At 45.9% G+C, this 18,936-nt stretch overlaps 1 protein-coding gene across 1 annotated transcript in view; it reads left to right on the top strand.

Moving 5' to 3' along the window:
* The first annotated feature begins 2,854 nt into the window (after positions 1–2,854).
* Positions 2,855–18,936, top strand: part of FGD3 (FYVE, RhoGEF and PH domain containing 3) — a 64,573-nt gene continuing 48,491 nt past the window's right edge. The window contains exon 1 of the mRNA XM_069540794.1: positions 2,855–3,106. The gene's annotated coding sequence lies outside the window, so the exon portion shown is untranslated. The remainder of the gene's footprint in view (positions 3,107–18,936) is intronic.

Genomic DNA, 18,936 nt, shown 5'->3' with positions numbered 1-18,936 from the left:
GCTGAAGTTTTTTTTAACAAAAAAGTCAACCATGTGTCCAGGCCCCTTGGGAATGAGTTATCGGACGACATCTGGACGGGCTTGCATGAGGTCGGCCCTTCTTGGTGGGGTGGGGGGTTCCTCCCAGGGAAAGACTTGGGGTTGAACCCCAGAAATGTTGCAGGGCTGGCCCCCTTTGATATTTTAGATTGCACAGAAGCCCTTCTCTGAGAGACATCTGGGTGCTAGCTTTGGGTGAAAAGACCTGGATTTGTATGATTAAATGAAGCCACCTGTGGAAAGCACGTCAAACATAATTCCTGCTCAGGAAACAGAGGAAATTCCCTTCTTTCCTGGTTTTTGTTTATTACGTAGTTTTCATCACAACAGCATGAGAAAAAAGACCATTTTTGTACAATCCACTGTTGCTTCGTCCCCTCCTCATTTGCAAAAGTTGGTTTTACAAAGTGGTAATTCAGTTTCTATGACTCTGCCTTTTTTCCCATACTGCTACACAACCCTCCTAATTATTTTAATGGCTACACAATTGTGCATCAGCACTTCAGGAGCAAATGAGCATTTAGTGAGACAATGGCATTTTTCCTAGCTCACAAGTCTGTGTTTTTATTTGTGGATATTCCGGGCACAGTAAAGACCACATTGGGACATTTGGAGCTGTCTCCAGGGGATGAGACAAGAAGAGCCGTGTTACCTCCTGTCCCTGACACTGCATGCATGTCACTCACATGTGAGCACACGTGTGTGTGCATGTCCCTCACTGACAGTGACAGTGGCCCCAGGAGGCTGGCATTCTGGGTCACAGGCATCATGGAATTGGAGCAAAGAATGCCTGCCACGCTGCCTGTCCTTTTCCAACATGAGAACTGAGAGCACACCAGAAACGTGGGACTGCAGGGAAGCCCAACCTGACAGACTTAGACTGTGGGCGTGTGATGAACCATGAGATCCAGAGGGTTTTAGGCCTCCATAGTCTGGACAGCAAGTGTTATCCTGACTTCAGAGTAATCTCTCCATCCATGTGAGCATGTAAAATGGGTCATTGTTCGTGGTGTTATGAAAGCAATTAAGGCTGGGTGCGTTCTGTGGTTCAGGGCTAGGGGAGAGAGAGGTGCCCATCAGAGAAGGAGAAATTGCTTGATTGCTAGTTTCCACCCATTTCCACCCTGTGTCGGGCTGAAGGGGCAGAGGGTGGAGAAGCAGCAGGAGAGAAGCTCTCCATCGCTCTCCACCAACTCAGCCCAGGGGAAGCAGCGCTGGCTGGGGCAGAAAGAATCACATGGCTATAGGAGAGTATTTACAAATAGGGGTACGTTTGCAATATACTGTGGGGTGAGGGAACCACTTTCTAAAACAAGATATTGTAGATTCTGGTTGGAAAATAAAAAAACACACGTAAACGCTGGCATGCTGGCATTAACTGGGTAATTGCTGTGAGCTGGGCCCTGCACTGAAGTGTGATGCATCAGCACCCCATGGAATCCTCCGGCAACTCTGGAGTGCGCCCCACTAGCAAGATCTCCGCTTTACAGATGAGAAGATGGGGTCACTGGTCAGACAAGGGGCGAGCTGAGACTTGAACCTGGGTTTCATCTGCACTCAGGGCATCTTTTTCCTTTAAAAGGTTTTCTCTTCATTGTACTTATTTATAATTTCGTAAGTAACATATTAGCACATTCTCTTTGCAAGGCGTTGTAATGCTACTGCACGTGTATATGTATAGATAAATTCACAGGGTGAGAAGTGAAGACTTTGGGGTTTCAGACCCTCTGTGTCCTGCCAGGTCCCTCGCCAAGGGGACCTCAGTGGGCATTTGAAGGCCTTGGACATTGAATTACGAAGATATTTAGTGAGATCACAGGCATGGGGGGTGAAGGACAGACCTGGTGGGAAGCTGAGGCACAGCTGCTCAAGGCTTCAGGTACCAGGCCAGGAACGATGGCTGGCCTGGGCCGGGCTGCCTGCTTCACGCCCACGCCCTATGTCTGCTCAGTGCTTGCTGGTCGTGGTTTCGGCACTTACAACAGTGTGTGACGTGGCCATTCAGTCCAGGCTTGTCACTTACAGAGGGAATGACCTCAGGGGGGCACTTATCTCCTTGGCTTCCTTGGCAGAAAACTCCGTGATAACAGTACTCATCTTACAGGTTTGCGACAGGAAATAAACAAGTCTGTGTCACATTCACAGACAGGGCTCAGGGGAGCTGACATGCCCTAAGGATCAAAGTTTCAGTTAGCTTCCCCCAAACTGACGGGTGCAGGCAAGTGTGAGGGTAAAATGTGAGGGTGGAGGTAAGCCTGAGTGTGGGACACACACACACACACACACACACACACACACACACACCCACCCATGGTCTCCAAAGAACTCTTTAAGCAGATGCATATTCCCTGTATGCTTACCTAGGCATGTATTAAGTGTCCACACACTACAAAAGGGGGTTCATTGTGGTGATGAAACATTTTAAATGCCCTGTTGCCTCAGAACTTTCTAAAAAGTCTGCAAGAGGGAGGGTGGTGGTTCAGAACAAGAAACAAGGCCCCTCCCAACCTGCCGGGGCCCCCTCCTTAGCCCATGACTGTATGGACTCCCTGGCCCTACAGGTCCCACTAGCCTGTCGCCCACCCCCCCACACACCCTTCCTTGTTGCCATGGTGACAGTGGGCATCCCAGGCTGCGGGCTGCGGGCTGCACTCCCCTCACCCCTCCTGCTGGCTCTGGAGGAGCAGGCGGGCTTTGTCAGGGCTCAGCGTCTCCCTGCAGCTGCAAGACGGAGAAGAAAAGAGGCTGCCGTGGGTGCCACTGAGGCCCCTTGAGGGCCGAAACCGGCAGGCAGGGCCACTCCAGACCACCAGCCCCGAGTTTGTGGGGTCCCTGCCAGCCTCACCCTGGACTGACTGCCCACAGCACAGCGTGCCCAGAGGGAGGAGGCCAGCCCCACCCCAGTGTGGGAACCTGGGGCGGTGTCCTGCTTCTTGGTGATCTGCCTGCGGTCCCCTCCTGCAAGCTGTCCCAGGCAGGAGTGGCTGATGGCGCTGCACAGGCCTGTGGAGAACCCCTGGCTCTGCTTGTTTCCGTATTTCTTGGTTTTCCTCCTCAAGGGAAGGTGGTGAGTAGACGGGTGTCTGAAAAGGGGAGACTTGTTCTCGTTTCGGGTGGTGAAGTCCTAGGTGGGTCACTTCTCTGGGTTCCTTGGGTGCTCCTTCTTCTCCAGGGCTGTAGGGCTGGGGGATGGAACACTGCTGCCGCGTGACTTGAGGAGGGGGTCCCCCTGCATCTCAGCACACTGGGTCTAGGCTGACGACCCGGGCTGGCTTTGCTGAAGGGTCCCTGGCTCTTGAATGGAATTGTCCAGAATATTTGTTAAACAAATGCAGGATGTTGGATTCTGTAATGGGACGTGGTCTAATTCTGGATTTCCCTCAGTCTTCTCCTTTCTTTTTAAATGGATGGGAAAGGAATAGAGTGTGTGCTTTAGAAATACCACTTCCTGAGGTTGCCATGATAACAGGGACCCCATTTCAGATGTCAGGATTGTCTTTTAAAAAAACATAGATTTTATTTTTTTTAAGAGTTGTTTTATGTTCACAGCAAAATTGAGGGGAAGGTACAGAGATTTCTGATATACTCCCCTGCCCCTGCTCCCTGCCTCCCCCATTATCGTCATCCCCCACCAGAGTGGTGTATTTGTTACAACTGATGAACCTACACTGACACATCATAATCACCCAGAGTCCACAGTTTACATTAGGGTTCACTCTTGGTGTGTACATTCTATGGGCTTGGACAGATGTATCATAGCAGGTATCCACCTTTATAATATTGTACAGAGTAGTTTCACTGCTCTAAAAATCCTTTGTATTCCACTTATTCATCCCTCCTGCCTTAACCCCTGGCAAGTCCTGAACACCAGTAGTTTTTCTGAAATGTCACACAGTTGGAATCATACAGCATGTAGCCTTTTCAGATTGGCTTCTGTCACCTAGTAATATGCATTTTAGGTTCCACGGTTGTCTTCTTTTTATTTCTTACTTACTTACTTTCTTTTACATGAGGAAAACCAGCCGTTCAGATAAATGTGGGCAAGGGGACTTTTTCTTTAAAGAGGCTGTAAGGTGCTCATTCCCGGGTCCTTGGTGACCCCAGGCTGTCCCTGGCTCTTTGGTGATGTGTTTCCTGCTCTATATCTGTGAATCGGGACAGTGAGAACTTCTTTACTGTTGTTGTGGATTTCTAGGGTGACTGGGTTGAATCAGCTTGCTTGAATCAGCTTGAAGTGAAAAGAATGCTTATGTGTATTGTGTCTGTGCACACATGTACACAGACTCAATTCAAATGACAGCACACCCCAGCTCCAGATAGGTTGTTTACGAGAGGTTACATTGTGCAGAAAAGTTAAACATGTCTTGGCAGGCGTGACTTTTCCTTCCAGGCCCCTATGTCTAGCCAGTTGGTCAGCTGAAGGCCAGCTGGCTTTGGACGCAGGGTCTGCTCTGTGTAGGCAAGGGTCCAAGCCTAGTCGGATTGGGCTGGATCCTGACAGAGACCCCATGAAGAAGAGCTTGGGCTGGGCCTCAGTTTCCTCATCTGCACTTCAGGGGGTCTTGACAGCTGGTCCTCAGGCCCTTAGTGGCTCACTTGGTGACCTCAGCTGGGGCTGTGGGGGGCCTGGCCCTGCTCTAGGCACTGGGAACAGACCAGCTCACACAGGTCTGGGGGGCTCAGAGCAGGACACGTCTGCCTGCCAAGCGAGTTGGTGGGGGGGCACACAACCAGGTGATGGTGGCCCCTGCCACCGCATGACCTTAGGCTAGTGCTTCAGTTCCCCCAGCTGTCCAGTGGGGCTTGCTGTGTGTAGAAGGAGCTGAGGGGTACAATCTACGGCAGGTGGAGTCTGTCTGACTGAAGTACCTGCCAGGGCTGAGGGGACACCCAACCCAAGCTCCTGGGCTCCAGTTCTGCTTCAGTCCAGTAGCTTCGGGCCAGCTTTGGGGGTATCCACCTTCTCCAGGACACCCAGAGGAGGGGTTCCCCAGAACCAGGTTTGTAGTTCGGCCATAGCTGTTTACTCCCAGCCCACCCAGGGCCGCCAGATGTCTGCGTGGGCCAACTGTGTCCAGTGAACGGTGAGGCACCAGTGTTTGCAGCAATCTTCCCGGGAAGAACCGAGAAGCCATCCCTTCTGAGCCAGCACCCTCCTCGTGTGCACTGCTGTGCCCTCGCCCTCTGTGTGCTGCCAAGGGGTGTGGTCCCCCCTGCCCTCCCTCTACTCTCCCTGAGAGGCTCTCAGCCATCCTCTGTCCCAGAGCCACAGGCAAGATCCCTGTTAGGGTTTGACTAACTGACCAGCCAGCTACTACCCAACCACTAACCAGCTAGCTGACCTCCCTCCTTCTCATTTCTTTCCCTTTTCCTCCCTTCTTTCCCTCCCTCTTTCCCTCCCTCTCCCCCTCTTCCTCCCTCTCTCTCGTCCTCCCTTTCTCCCTTCCTTCCTTCCCATCTTGTTCCAGAAAGGATTTGGTTTAGCCTAAAGTATTCAGGATAAAGAGAAGCAGGTCCCTGCGGGGCTTCCCTGGTGGTGCAGTGGTTGAGAGTCCACCTGCCGATGCAGGGGACACGGGTTCGTGCCCTGGTACGGGAAGATCCCACATGCCGCAGAGCGGCTGGGTCCGTGGGCCATGGCCGCTGAGCCTGCGCATCTGGAGCCTGTGCTCCGCAACGGCAGAGGCCACAACAGTGAGAGGCCCGCGTACTGAAAAAAAAAAAAAAAGAGAGAGAAGCAGGTGAATACAGTGTAAGAGCTGGTTGTATTTGCAGACAGAACTTGTGTGTGGGGGGAGGGGGGCGGGCGCGTGAAGCCCCATGACCGAGTTCTGTGGGAGTTCTGGACTTGAGCCTAGCCATCTGAGAGCCCGGGTGTTGGAAGAAGGCAGGGGAGAGAGAAGGCTCTGTACCTGTGAGTTCAGTGTTGGCCAGTTTACTCCGAGCCTCCTCCCCACTTCCAGGTCAGGCCCTTGTGAGCTATCAGAGCTTGTGAACATTCTTCAGTCTAAAGAATGGAACCCAGAAACAGACCCAAGAAGCCCACTCAGAGGGGGTCTGAGAAGTGGGAGACCCTAAATGACCATCCTCCTGGCTGTCCCTCCCAGCACTCTGTCCCCTGTCCCCTGCAGGAACAAGGGAGAGGGGACACCGTGGGGGTGGACGACTTGCTCCCCCTTGGCCTGGCTGGGAGATAAAGGCTACGTTGAGCGTGTTTAGAGGGAATTCCAACTGGCTTTCTAGAGATCCACCTGGGGCTTTTAAAATGAAAAGTTACTAGTGATATATGCTTGAATGGATAAGTGAGGAAGGCCTGTGTTCTCCTAGTACATAATTTTGCATCTCAGAATATTTCACGTGGACTAAGCTGGATGAGGCTAGAATTTTTTGCTGAATGCATCTTACACTGAACTTATAGCATCCTAAAAGAAACTGCTGTCCCATGCAGATGTGGGGTTATATCTGTCGACTCCCATGTTCTTAACATCGTGTCTAAAGGACCCCTCATAGCTGGTGCTCAGGCTGCAAATTGGATAAAACCGCTGACCTCTGAGATGTAAGCTTCCTGGTCAACAGGCTGTGACTTTTCAGCGGCCTGTGCTGTTTCTCCGGCGTGGGTCCAGGAGAGTGTGGCTGTCGCTTTTTTGTCCTAGGTGATTGGTCAGGGAACCCTGGTGTAGGGGGGAGCCTGGCCTGTGTCCAACTGTGCGTGTGCAGCGTTTGCAGGGAGTGTCTGCAGGAAACCATTGAAATGGTAACCTTGCTAAGGTCAGGAGCTGCTGCAGAGAAGGTCCCTCCTCCCTTCCCCATTCCCCACGTGTACGGGAGTCTAAGATCTTCCATGGCAAAGGGGGCATCTGTTCTCTATTCTCTCCATGATCCTTTGTCTTAAACCAAGTTCCAAAAAATTTTGTCTGCAAAATAAACTATGCTGCTTAAGAAATAATCAGTTGCAGGGGGCTGGGCAGATGCTCCCAGCCTGATATCGCTTCCTGACACTATCCCTCAGCTTTAGACCTCTGTTAAGGGACACTCAGGTCCTCTCCCCTTCCCCTCCCTTTCCCTCTCCCCATTCTCCCCTCCCTTCCCTCCTTTCTCACTAGGACAGTGGTGCTGTGAGTAGATTCCAGTTCTCTCTAGTTACCTTCTCCCAGAGTCTCCAGCACAGCAGTGCCCTGAAACAAAGCCCTCTAAATAAGCAGAGCTGTTGATTTCTGAATTGCCTTTGGTTAATCAGGAGCGGAGACTAAGGAGCTGAACAAGAAAGGAAGGGTCCAAGTGACTGTGCAAATGCCACCTGGCTAACTCTAATGTGGGTTGATCTTGAGCACACAGGGGAGACCCTGCACCTCTCTGGGCTCGGCCATGCTCTGGTTGAGGCTGTGCAGTTGCCAGAACAATGTTGGAATCACCCTGTATCCAGACACCTAGACCTGAAGAGTGGGGCAAAGCCACTCTTATTGTCTTACTCCTTCATATAGCTCTCTGTTTACACAGTGATATTTTTTTCTTACAGGATTAAAAAAAAAAAATGTACTCTGGACACAGCACTTTCCTTTCAGTGTAGATCATCAGAGCCCTTTGTTAAAGATAAGAGGTTGCTTCCACTTCAGGCTTGAATGTCATTGCAGCCCACACCAGGGCCTCTCTGTAATTATCCTGTGCTGTCTGGAAAGCTCTTAAATGCCTCTTCGTCCAAGGGTTTGAGGCTGAGATTGCTTCTCCAGTGCAATGCCAAAGGCTCCTCTTGGCTGAGATGGCTAAGTTTCGTCTCAAATATTTTTAGAGCAGTTCTTTTTTTTTTTTAATAAGAAAGTAAAGCGAATGATGATTAATCAGCTCCTCACTGCCCACCCCGTAGCCCTGTGTTGGTGTGAAGGGGCTCTCCCACTGTCACCTGCCCAGGATGTGGCCTCACAGACTCCAGGTGCTGGTCTGTTCACCCTCCTAGCTGCCTGACTGCTGGTGAAGGTGGGTGACGTTCAAGGCAGTGCCCAATGTAGGAAATATTTTAGGCCTTTGAACAAAACACACTTTCAGTTTAGAGCAACATAGAAAACTTTTTGTAAAAACGTGTTTTCAGAAAGCAGAATTACACTCAGAGTCCCTTCTTTTGGGGTTTCTTGACCGCATTTTTCCTAAGAGAGATTTAGGACAGCTAAGTAGAAATTAAAATTTCCATACGTAAACAGACGTGGAGACAGCTGGCTCTGACTATGTAATAGCTGGAGGTTTGGAATATCAAAACAGCAATGGAGAAGCCTTTATTCTCTTATTTTTAAATAGGTTGGCTTTTCTCCCAATTGCAAATACAATGAATGTACTTCGTAGAAATTTAGATATTACCGAGAAGCATTAAGAGGAGAATGAAAATTCCCAGAAGCTCACCACCCAAAGATGGCGAGGTTTTTGTGGGTCTGGAAAGATTCCCCTTTTCCTTTCCTGGGTCTTGTCTATTGATAAGTAGAATATTCATTAGGATTTGTCTTGGGGCCTGAAAGCTAAGTTGCCTCCCCATCCAAAGCCTGTTGGAGTCTCATCCCAGCCTCCCGCCTGGCGAGTTTATCATTTCTGTGGCTCTCGCCTGCCTTGTGGAAAGGAGAATGACAGTACTGGACACTTTGTCCTATCCTTGGAGTCTGACAGGTGCCCCCAGTTCCTGCTGCATGTGTGCCCCATGTGACCAGTGAGTGGAAGGGGTACGGGCACAGGACTCACTTGTGCAAGTGTTTGTCTTTCTCTGTCCAAATGATTTCACATAGCATAATACCTTCAAAGTCCAACCATGTTATTGAAAATGGCAAGATTTCACCTTTTTTTATGGCTGAGTAACATTCCATTGTGTGTGTGTGTGCGTGTGTGTATGAAACATCTTCTTTATCCATTCATCTATCAATGGACACTTAGGTTGCTTCCATATCTTGGCTATTGTAGATAACACTGCAATAAACATAGGGGTGTTCAAATTAGTGTTTTTGTTTTCCTCAGAAAAATACTCAGAAGTAGAATTGCTGTACAATATGGTAGTTCTATATTTAATTTTTTGAGGGACCTCCATACTGTTTTCCACAGTGGCTGCACCAATTTACATTCTCACCAGCAGAGCATGAGGGTTCCCTTTTCTCCACATCCTCGCCAACACTTGTTGTTTGTTGTCTTTTTGATAACAGCCATTCTAACAGATGTGAGGTAATATCTCTTTGTGGTTTTGACTTGCATTTCCCTGATGATTAGTAATGTTGAGCATCTTTTCATGTGTCTGTTGACCATCTGTATGTCTTCTTTGGAAAAAATGTCTATTCGGGTCTTGTGCCCATTTTTTTTTTTTTAACATCTTTATTAAAGTATAATTGCTTTACAGTGTTGTGTTAGTTTCTTCTGCACAACAAAGTGAATCAGCTATATGCATACGTATATCCCCATATCCCCTCCCTCTTGCGTCTCCCTCCCACCCTCCTTATCCCACCCCTCTAGGTGGTCACAAAGCATGGAGCTAATCTCCCTGTGCCATGCAGCTGCTTCCCACTAGCTAGCTATTTTACATTTGGTAGTGTATATATATCACTGCTACTCTCTTACTTCGTCCCAGCTTACCTTTCCCCCTCCCCATGTCCTCAAGTCCATTCTCTACATCTGTGTCTTTATTCTTTTCCTGCTCCTAGGTTCATCAGAACCTTTTTTTTTTTTTTTTTAGATTCCATATATATGTGTTAGCGTACGGTATTTGTTGTCAGAATGACCATCATCAAAAAATCTACAAACAATAAATGCTGGAGAGGGTGTGGAGAAAAGGGAACCCTCTTGCACTGTTGCTGGGAATGTAAATTGGTACAGCCACTATGGAGAACAGTATGGAGGTTCCTTAAAAAACTAAAAATAGAACTACCATATGACCCAGCAATCCCACTACTGGGCATATACCCTGAGAAAACCATAATTCAAAAAGAGTCATGTATCACAATGTTCATTGCAGCACTATTTACAATAGCTAAGACATGGAAGCAACCTCAGTGTCTGCCTGTTTTTTAATTGGGTCGATGTTGAGTTGTATGAATTTTTTGTATATTTTGGATATTAACCCCTTATCAGATATATTGTTTGCAAATATCTTCTCTCATTCAGTAGGAGGCCTTTTCATTCTATTGATAGTTTCCTTCACTGTGCAAAAGTTTTTAATTTAATGCAGCTCCTTTTACTTATTTTTGCTTTTGTTTCTCTTGCTTGAGGAGATATATCCAATAAATATTGCTAAGACTGATGTCAAAGACGGTACAGTCTATGTTTTCTTCTAGGAATTTTATGGTTTCAGGTCTTACATTTAAGTCTTTAAACCATTTTGAGTTTATTTTAGTATATGGTGTGACATAGTTCAGTTTGATTCTTTTGCATGTATCTGTCCAGTTTTCCCAACACCATTCATTGAAGAGGCTATCTTTTCCCCATTGTATATTCTTACCTCCTTTGTCATAGATTAACTGATCATTTAATTGTGGGTTCATTTCTGGGCTCTCTATTCTGTTTCATTGATCTATGTGTCTGTTTTGGTGCCTGTAACATACTGTTTTGATTACTGTAGCTAGGTAGTGTAGTTTGAAGTCAGGGAGCTTGATAACTACAGCTCTGTTCTTCTTTCTCAAGGTTGTTTTGGCTATTCAGGGTATTTTGTGTTTCCATACAAACTTTAGAATTATTTGTTCTCATTCTGTGAAAAATGCCATTGGTATTTCGATAGGGATTGCAGTGAAAGTGTAGATTGCCTTGGGTAGAATGGTTATTTTAACAATATTAATTCTTCTAATCCATGAGCACAGTATACCTTTCCATTTGTTTGTGTTGTATTCAATTTCTTTCATCAATGTCTAGAGTTTTTTGAGTATAGGTCTTTTACCTCCTTGTTTAGATTTATTCTTAGATATTTTTATTCTTTTTAATGCAATTGTAAATGGAATTGTTTTCTTAATTTCTTTTTCTGATAGTTCATTGTGAATGTATAGAAATGCAACAGATTTCCATATATTAATTTTGTATCCAGCAAATTTACTGAATTCATTCATTAGTTCCCATAGGTTTTTGGTTGCATCTTTAGGATTTTTTATACAGTAAGTCCCCAACATGCAAACAAGTTCCATTCCAAGAATGCATTCATAACTCCAATTTGTTCATAAGTCCAACAAAGTTAGCCTAGGTAACCAACTAACACAATCGGCTATATAGTACTGTACTTTGATAGGTTTATAATACTTTCCACCCAAATAATACATAAAAAGCAAACAAAAAAAAACAAAGAGAACACTTTTTAATCATACAGTAACTGAAAAGTACAGTACAACAGCTGGCATACAGGGGCTGGCATCAAGTAAACAGGCAAGAAGAGTTACTGACTGGAGGAGGGAGAGGAGGTAGGAGATAGTAGAACTGAAAGACCATCAGCAATAGGAGACAAAGAGCAAGCTGCAATTTCACTCACACCTAACATTGGTGGAATGCATGTTCTCATCTTTGAAAGTTCCCATCTTGAAGGTTCATATGTAGGGGACTTACTGTATATATCATGTTATCTGCAAACAGTGACATTTTTATGTCTTCCTTTCCAATTTGGATTCCTTTTGTTTCTTTTTCTTGTCTGATTGCTGTGGCTAGGACTTCCAATACTATGTTGAATAAAAGTGGTGAGAGTGGGCATCCTTGTCTTGTTCCTGATCTTAGAGTAAATGGTTTCAGTTTTTCACCAGTGAGTATGATGTAGATTCTTGGAATTTTCTTTGTAGATAATCATGTCATCTGTAAATATGGATGTTTTTATTCCTTCCATCCTGTTCTGTATGCATTTTAGTTCCTTGCCTTGCCTTATTGCACTGGCTAGAGAATCCACTACTCTGATGAATAAGAATGGTGAAAGCAGACATCCTTGCCTTGTTCTCATTCTTTTTTTTTTTTTTTTTTTGTTCTCATTCTTAAGGGAGGTTATGGGCTGTATTGTGTCCTGCAAAATTTATATGTTGAAATCCTAATCCTCAACACCTCAGAAAGTGACTATATTAGGAGATTGAGCCTTGAAAGAGGTAATTAAATTAAAATGAGGTCTTGCAGGTAGACCTTAATCCAATATGACTGGTGTCTTTATAAGAAGAAGAGATTAGGACATAGACACACACAGACAGAAGGAGGACCATGTAAGGACACAGAGAGAAGACTGTCATCTCCAAGCCATGGAGAAAAGCTTCAGGAGAAACCAGCCCTGCTGACACATGAATCTCAGACTTTAGCCTCTAGAATTCTGAGATAATAAATTTTTGTTGTTGTTTCTATGGAATTTTGTTATGGCAGTTCAAGCAAACTAATACCCACCCTCACCACAGAGCCCCAGATAAACCACACTTCAACTTCATAGACGAGTTCTACCTGTTCTTGAACTTCATCTAAATTAGTCTTTTGTGCTTGGCTTCTTTTGTGATGCATCCATATCACTGGTATATCAGTAATTCATTCCTTTTAATTCCATATTATGGCTATACCACACTTCACTTATTCATTCTCCAGTTGGTGGCCATTTGGGTTTTTTCCAGTTATGAATTATTATGAATAGGGCTGCTATAAACATTTGTGACCAGGTCTTTGTGTGGACAGATGTTTTCTTTTCTCTTGGGTAGACTCCCCTAGGAGTGGAATTGTTGGGTCACAGGGCAAATGTATGTTTAACTTCATAAGAAAATGCCAAGCAGTTTTCCAAAGCAGTTGTACAATTTTATGCTTCCACCAGCACTGTGTGAGTTTTGTTTGCTCAGCATTCTTGTCAACACTTAGTATTGTCAGTATTTTTCATTGTAGCCATTCTGGTAGGGCATGGTGATATCTCATTGTGAATTTAATTTGCATTTCCCTGATAAAGGTGATGCTGAGCACCTTCCCATGTGCTTTTTGCCCATTTAGATAACTTTTCTTAGTCAAGTGCTTCGTTAAGTCTTTTCCTCAAATTTATTTTTTTGTTAGATCATTTGTCTTTTTTCTTATTGATTTGTAGGGATTCTTTATATATTCTGGACACAAGTCTTTTGTCAGGTAGATGTATTACAAATATTTGCTTTCAGTCTGTAGCATGCATTTTCATTTTCTTAATGGGCACAGGTTTTTGATGAGCACAGGTTTTTCATGTTGATGAAGTTCAGTTCGTCAAGTTTTTCTTACATGGCTAGTGCCTTTTATAGCCTAAGAAATCTTTGCTTACCTTGAATGCATGAATGTTTTCAACTATTTATTTTTAGAACCTTTTTAGTTTTATTGTTCACAGTTAAGACTGTGATTCATTTCCAGTTATTTTTATGTGTGTGGTGTGAGTGGAGGGTCAAGGTTCATTTTTCCATGTAGATAACCACTTATTCCAGCTTGTTGAGAGGGTTTTCCTTTCCCATTGACAAGTGTTGGCACTTTCACTGAAAATCAACTTGATCATGTGAATGTGAGTCTATTTCTGGACTCTATTCTGTTCCATTGATCTATTTCTCTATCCCTATGCTAATATCACACTGTCTTGATTTTTTATTTAATTTAATCTTATTATTATAGTAATGATTTTACTTAATAAATTAAATCATTTTATATTTTATAGTAAGACTTGTGCTGTGGTAATCTATTGAACTGGTTCTCTATTGTTGGACATCCAGAACACCTCCAATTTTCCCCTATTACAAATATGACTGTACTGCATGTCCTTGCTCATCTGTGTGAACATGAAGGATTGACACCTGGAGCGGGCAGAGCTGTGTGGAAGGGGGTGACCTGTGTATTGTCATCCTTGTTTTGGTCGAGGCTCCAGACTGCCTCCCACAAGGTGGTGGGGGGTGGGGGAGTGGTGCACCTCAGGCACTACTCTGACCCTTTCCAAGCCAACCTCCAGTGTTTGGTGCCTGTGGAGTGCTATCTCATGTCTTGGCTCTGTGCTTTGTCATAGAGACAGCCATGAGAGGAAGTAGAATCTTTTTGTTTGTTTTAATTATCTTAGTCTTACAAAATGATTAAAATAAAATTAGGTTATATGGTTATATGGCTAAAAAAACAAAAAGCTACAAGAGAAGTCTCACTCCCACCCCTATCTTCATTCACCTCTTTCCTCTTGTTCTCTATAGATAACCATTTTAAACTGTTTTTAAACATTTTCAAACTTACAGAAAAATTGTAAGAATTGATTCACCAAGTGTCAATATTTCCCCATATTTGCCGTCTCTCTCTGTATACATAGGCAGACTTTTTTTGGTCAGAACCATTTGAAAAAAAAACCTTTCATAGCTCACGGATGGAACGTTTTGTGGCTAGGTACTTCCCATTGTGTCACTCAGGCTCTGGTCATCTCATTTTAGTGACTAGCTGCATCATCCTTTGAGGTCGCTTTGCCAGATCCCCCCATTGTGTAAATTTCCCTCTGCAGTTAGCAGGTGGCCATGTGATTTATTAGCAAGTCCTCTCTAGGTGGGTCTTTGTTGTTTCCAGACTTGCTCTTACCAGCCCCGATGCAGGGAACCACCTGGCACACTGTTGTTGTGTACCTGGGCAACACTGTGTGCCTGCAGAACTGATTTCCGGAGAGTTGAATTCAGGGCATATGTGTCCTTTCACCCTCCCATCCACCATGTGGAAGGAGCCTCTTCCCACAGCCTCACCTCCCCCCTCCTCCAGTCTTTGCCAATCTGACGGGGAGAAAATGTATCTCAGTGTGGCTGTAATCTGTAGTTCTCTCATTATGTGTGAGGCGTTTAAGAACCACTCACATTTCCTTTTCTATGATTATCTATTCCTGCCCTTTGCCCAGAGTTACTGGCTTCTGGATCATTCCACAGTTCCACTCACCACCCCCCACCCCCAACACCCTTATTTGGACTAAATGATGGAGAATGACTCATCTGATGGCAGATCAGCCATCTGAATCTTAAAAAAAAAAAACAGAAAAAAAAACTGAACCATTTTGGAATAAAACCAAATTTAGGTTTTGTCAGATTAACTCATCTAACTCCACATGTATAAGTCTGATAAACAGCAAACAAATTACTTTACATCTGGTAGCTGGTTTTATCATCCTTTTGTCCCTCATGCTGCCTCACTGATTGACACATGAGCCAGGAAGTTATTTAGAATGTGAAATGCCATAAGAGACAAGATTTTGTGAGAAAGCCTAACTTGCTCATGGCCTCGCAACAGGACTGTTCCATCTCATTAAAATATCCAGTACTGAATTTATAATCTCTTTATTATGGAGTAATTTTAGATATACAGACAAGCTGCAAAGATAATACAAGTTCCTATACCCTTCACCCAGCTTGCTCCAGCACGGGCATTTACAAAACCAGGTTCCATTTGTCAAGAAATTGGCATTGGTAGAATACCATAAACTGCAGTCTGTAGTCAGGTTTCACAGCATCCAATCTGGGGTACCATATTATATTTAGTGTATTGTATTTAAAAAAATTTTTTTTTAAGCTTTTATTTTTTAAGAGTAGTTTTTCTTTCAGAGCAACGTTAAGAGGGAAAAGGGATATTCCCATATATCCCTTGTCCCTACACATACATAGCCTTCTCATTAACAACCCCCACACCTCCCCCAGAGTGGTACCTTTGTTGCAATTGACTAACCTACATTGACAGGTCATAATCATGCAAAGTCCATAGTTTACATTAGGTTTCACTCTTGGAGTATATTGGATTTTAATGTTATACGTGCCCAGAGTTCTACTAAATGATAGAAGAGAGAATTAGGTTCTCTTTGTATAAGTTTTTATACAAGGAAATAAAACACCTTGTCTTAATGTTTCTAATGTCTTGTCACGGCATATTGAATAAATGTTGGTTTTACCATTTTTCATCTTTCTATATTTATAGCAACAGTGAGAGATTTTCAATGTTCTGAAAAACATTTTTAAAGGTCCTGGAAAATGGTAGTTTTCCCCTTTGGTCAGGACCACTTTGCAGGCCATTTTCTTGGTTCCATACTGCTGTGCCGTGAGGACTGCCTGCTGCCTGGCCGGTGAGGAGGGATTTGTTGATGCCTGCTCTGGGTCATTGTGTTGGCACAGGATACGCCATCAGGGACACTGAAGTGGTGTTGGCGTGTGGTTTTTGCCTGATCCCCAAGGACACAGAGAGGACCGTGGGGCAGGGAGTGCATGCAGGGGCCAGCAGCAGTGCTGAGGGGCTCTGATGGGAGACCAGTGGGCTGACAGCTCTTGGAGGACCCAGAAGAGTGGCTGCTCCGTGTGTCTCCCAAGTTGCCCAGTACTGAAGCAGCAATTGCCCAACACCCTTGGTCCAGAGTGTCCACCTGATGGTTCACAAGAGTGTCCTGGGAGAGGTCGCTGGCACCTACAGTACTGAAGGACAGCAAGAGCTAGGTCATCTCAGATCAGCACAGGCAAGAAGACAGGGCTACCCCCAGCCCTGCCACTTCCTGGTGACAAGGAGACTGGAGGCTCTGTTCTCTGCTCTGCTTAGAGACAGAGGATTTGATGGGATCTCTGAGCGTCCACTCAGAATGTACACAGGTGGGTTAGGCACCCCCTTTTCTAACAGGGGCTTTTCCATTGCTGGCGGCTATGAGTAAACTCTGAATTTGTCCCCATGGGAAAGAGTCTTAAACATCAGAGTCTCATACGGGGCTTAGATATGATCGCAAAGCTCAATGACACATACAGTATAGGTGAGAGGTAACTTTTGCCCAGAGCTAGTGCCTTTGCTGTCCCCTGGCCTCTGTGTCTGCAGGAAAACCTCAGTGAGGCCTGGCCACACATTTGATCCTGCACATTCTGGGGCCATCTGATGTCCACAGCCAGGGACACCCTTGCATGACCGGAGGATGCACCCTGGTGGTTGATCTTATTCTGAGCAGCATTTGGGGTGGGCCTGTGGGTGCCAAGTTACCCCACAAATCCAGCCCAGGCAGAGTCTTGCTCAGGCATGTGCTTACTAAATACCAGCTGGGAAAGAAGGGTCCTACCAGCAGACCAGAACCATGAAGGGGGACTGGTGGAGATACTCGAGGAAGGCTGTGACCCTGCTTCTGGGGCTGGGTTGATGGTGGTTGTTGGGAGATGTGGAGTGGGACAGAGAGAGAGAGGAATGGGGATGAGCTGGAACCTGCTAGCACTCCTGTTTGGGTCTCTCTCATCTAATCACAATGACTTCCAGAAAGGGAGGCACCGTTTCACTTTCATCTCCCCGATCATGGGCAAATTTCCCTTGTGACCAGCCCTAACTCAGGTCCCCAGGGAGAATGGGTTCTGGGGGACAAAGGTCCACCTTAGCTCATCGACAGTCTGGGGTCCAGTCCTCTCCATCTGGTGGCTCTTGGCCTGACTTCCATGCATTTGCCTGGCAGATGGGGAAGAGGGAGCTGGAAGATTGCGTGGGCATTTTTTGAGAGGCCAGGCCTGAAGGGGGCATGTCGTTCCCATTGTCCAGTGTTGACAACATGGCCCACCATCAGCCGGGGAGGTCGGGAGTGATAAGATGTGGTCACTTCACTCTCCAGAAGAAAGTGGAGGCGGTACTGTCCTGTACTCCTCACACTCAAGGAAGTGCAAATAAGAAACAACCAGATGTGGCCATTTCATGTTCAATATTTTATACTATAAAAATACTCATTTTCGGGCTTCCTTGGTGGCGCAGTGGTTGAGAGTCCGCCTGCCGATGCAGGGTAGGTGGGTTCGTGCCCCGATCGGGAAGATCCCACATGCTGCGGAGCGGCTAGACCCCGTGAGCCATGGGCGCGGAGCCTGCGCATCCGGAGCCTGTGCTCCGCAACGAGAGAGGCCACAACAGTGAGAGGCCCGCGTACCACACACACAAAAAAAATACTCATTTTGGATGACCTCTGTTCCTCAAGCTGGGACACAGCACTCTCGGAGTGAATGGATAACCAGGGAGTTCAGGGTTGGGCAGGAAATTAATGTACAGATGTACAGAGAGACAAACAAATTTATAGAGAGACTCCATAAACCCTGGACTTAACCCCCAAGGCCTCTTTCTTCACGCTTTCCACTGTTCTTCGTACAGACCTGTTTGTTGAAGGGCACAACAGTAAAGTCAGGTAAGAATCACGGGATTGGAGATACATGAAACGTAGCTAACATTCAATTCACGAATCACTCGGTTTATTGCACACAATCAACACACAACAGAGCTTAGTCAAAGTAGGGAGAAAACAGGAAAGGGGGTAATGAACCACTCCAGGGACAAGTCCCGGAAGGAGGCATCTCAGCACCAGCAGCAGTCTCTGGTCCAGCAACGGGTGTCTTGACAACTGTGAGTGGAAAGTCGCTTCTGCTCCAACAGAGCCTCCGGCAGGTCCGTCTGGAACAGCTCTCAGCAGCGTGGAGGCGGGTCCTCCAGCAAAGAGCCTTTAAGTCATTTGGTTCAGTGGTCTCAACTTTTAAGAAGTCAGTAAGGTGTCATGGTTACACCCCAGGGAGTTTTGTCTCTATTAGTCACCCCTCTGTTCCCGAAATCTTTCCAAGGATGTTGCCAAACAAGCTCCTTATCTATATTGCACTCTCAGTGTATCACGCTCACAGTCCTGTATTGGACGTTTCAAAACAACCAGTATGGAAACTCACGTTCACCACTGTGACTCCATCTTGAATTACTTAATGTAGCTTAAATCTTATGCGTTTCACACAAGATGAGTAGGGATCATAACACAAAATAAATCGTATCACAAGACCTTCCTGGGTTCCGCGCCGGCCTGTCCCTTATTCCAAGAGACTGCCCCATACTCTCCTCTGTGAGGGCTGAGAGCTAGGCAGCAGCCCCACCTCGGGATGTGGGCTCTGCCCCATTCAATGTCCCCAAGACCAGTTTCTTATGGCTGGCCTGAGGCACTCTCCCTTTGGATCACCTCTTGAGTGAAATGAGTGA

Source organism: Delphinus delphis, chromosome 6, assembly GCF_949987515.2.
Source record: "Delphinus delphis chromosome 6, mDelDel1.2, whole genome shotgun sequence".
Taxonomy (NCBI): domain Eukaryota; kingdom Metazoa; phylum Chordata; class Mammalia; order Artiodactyla; family Delphinidae; genus Delphinus; species Delphinus delphis.
The sequence above is the reverse complement of the archived record's forward strand: the minus strand, read 5'-3'. Positions and strand labels throughout refer to the sequence as shown.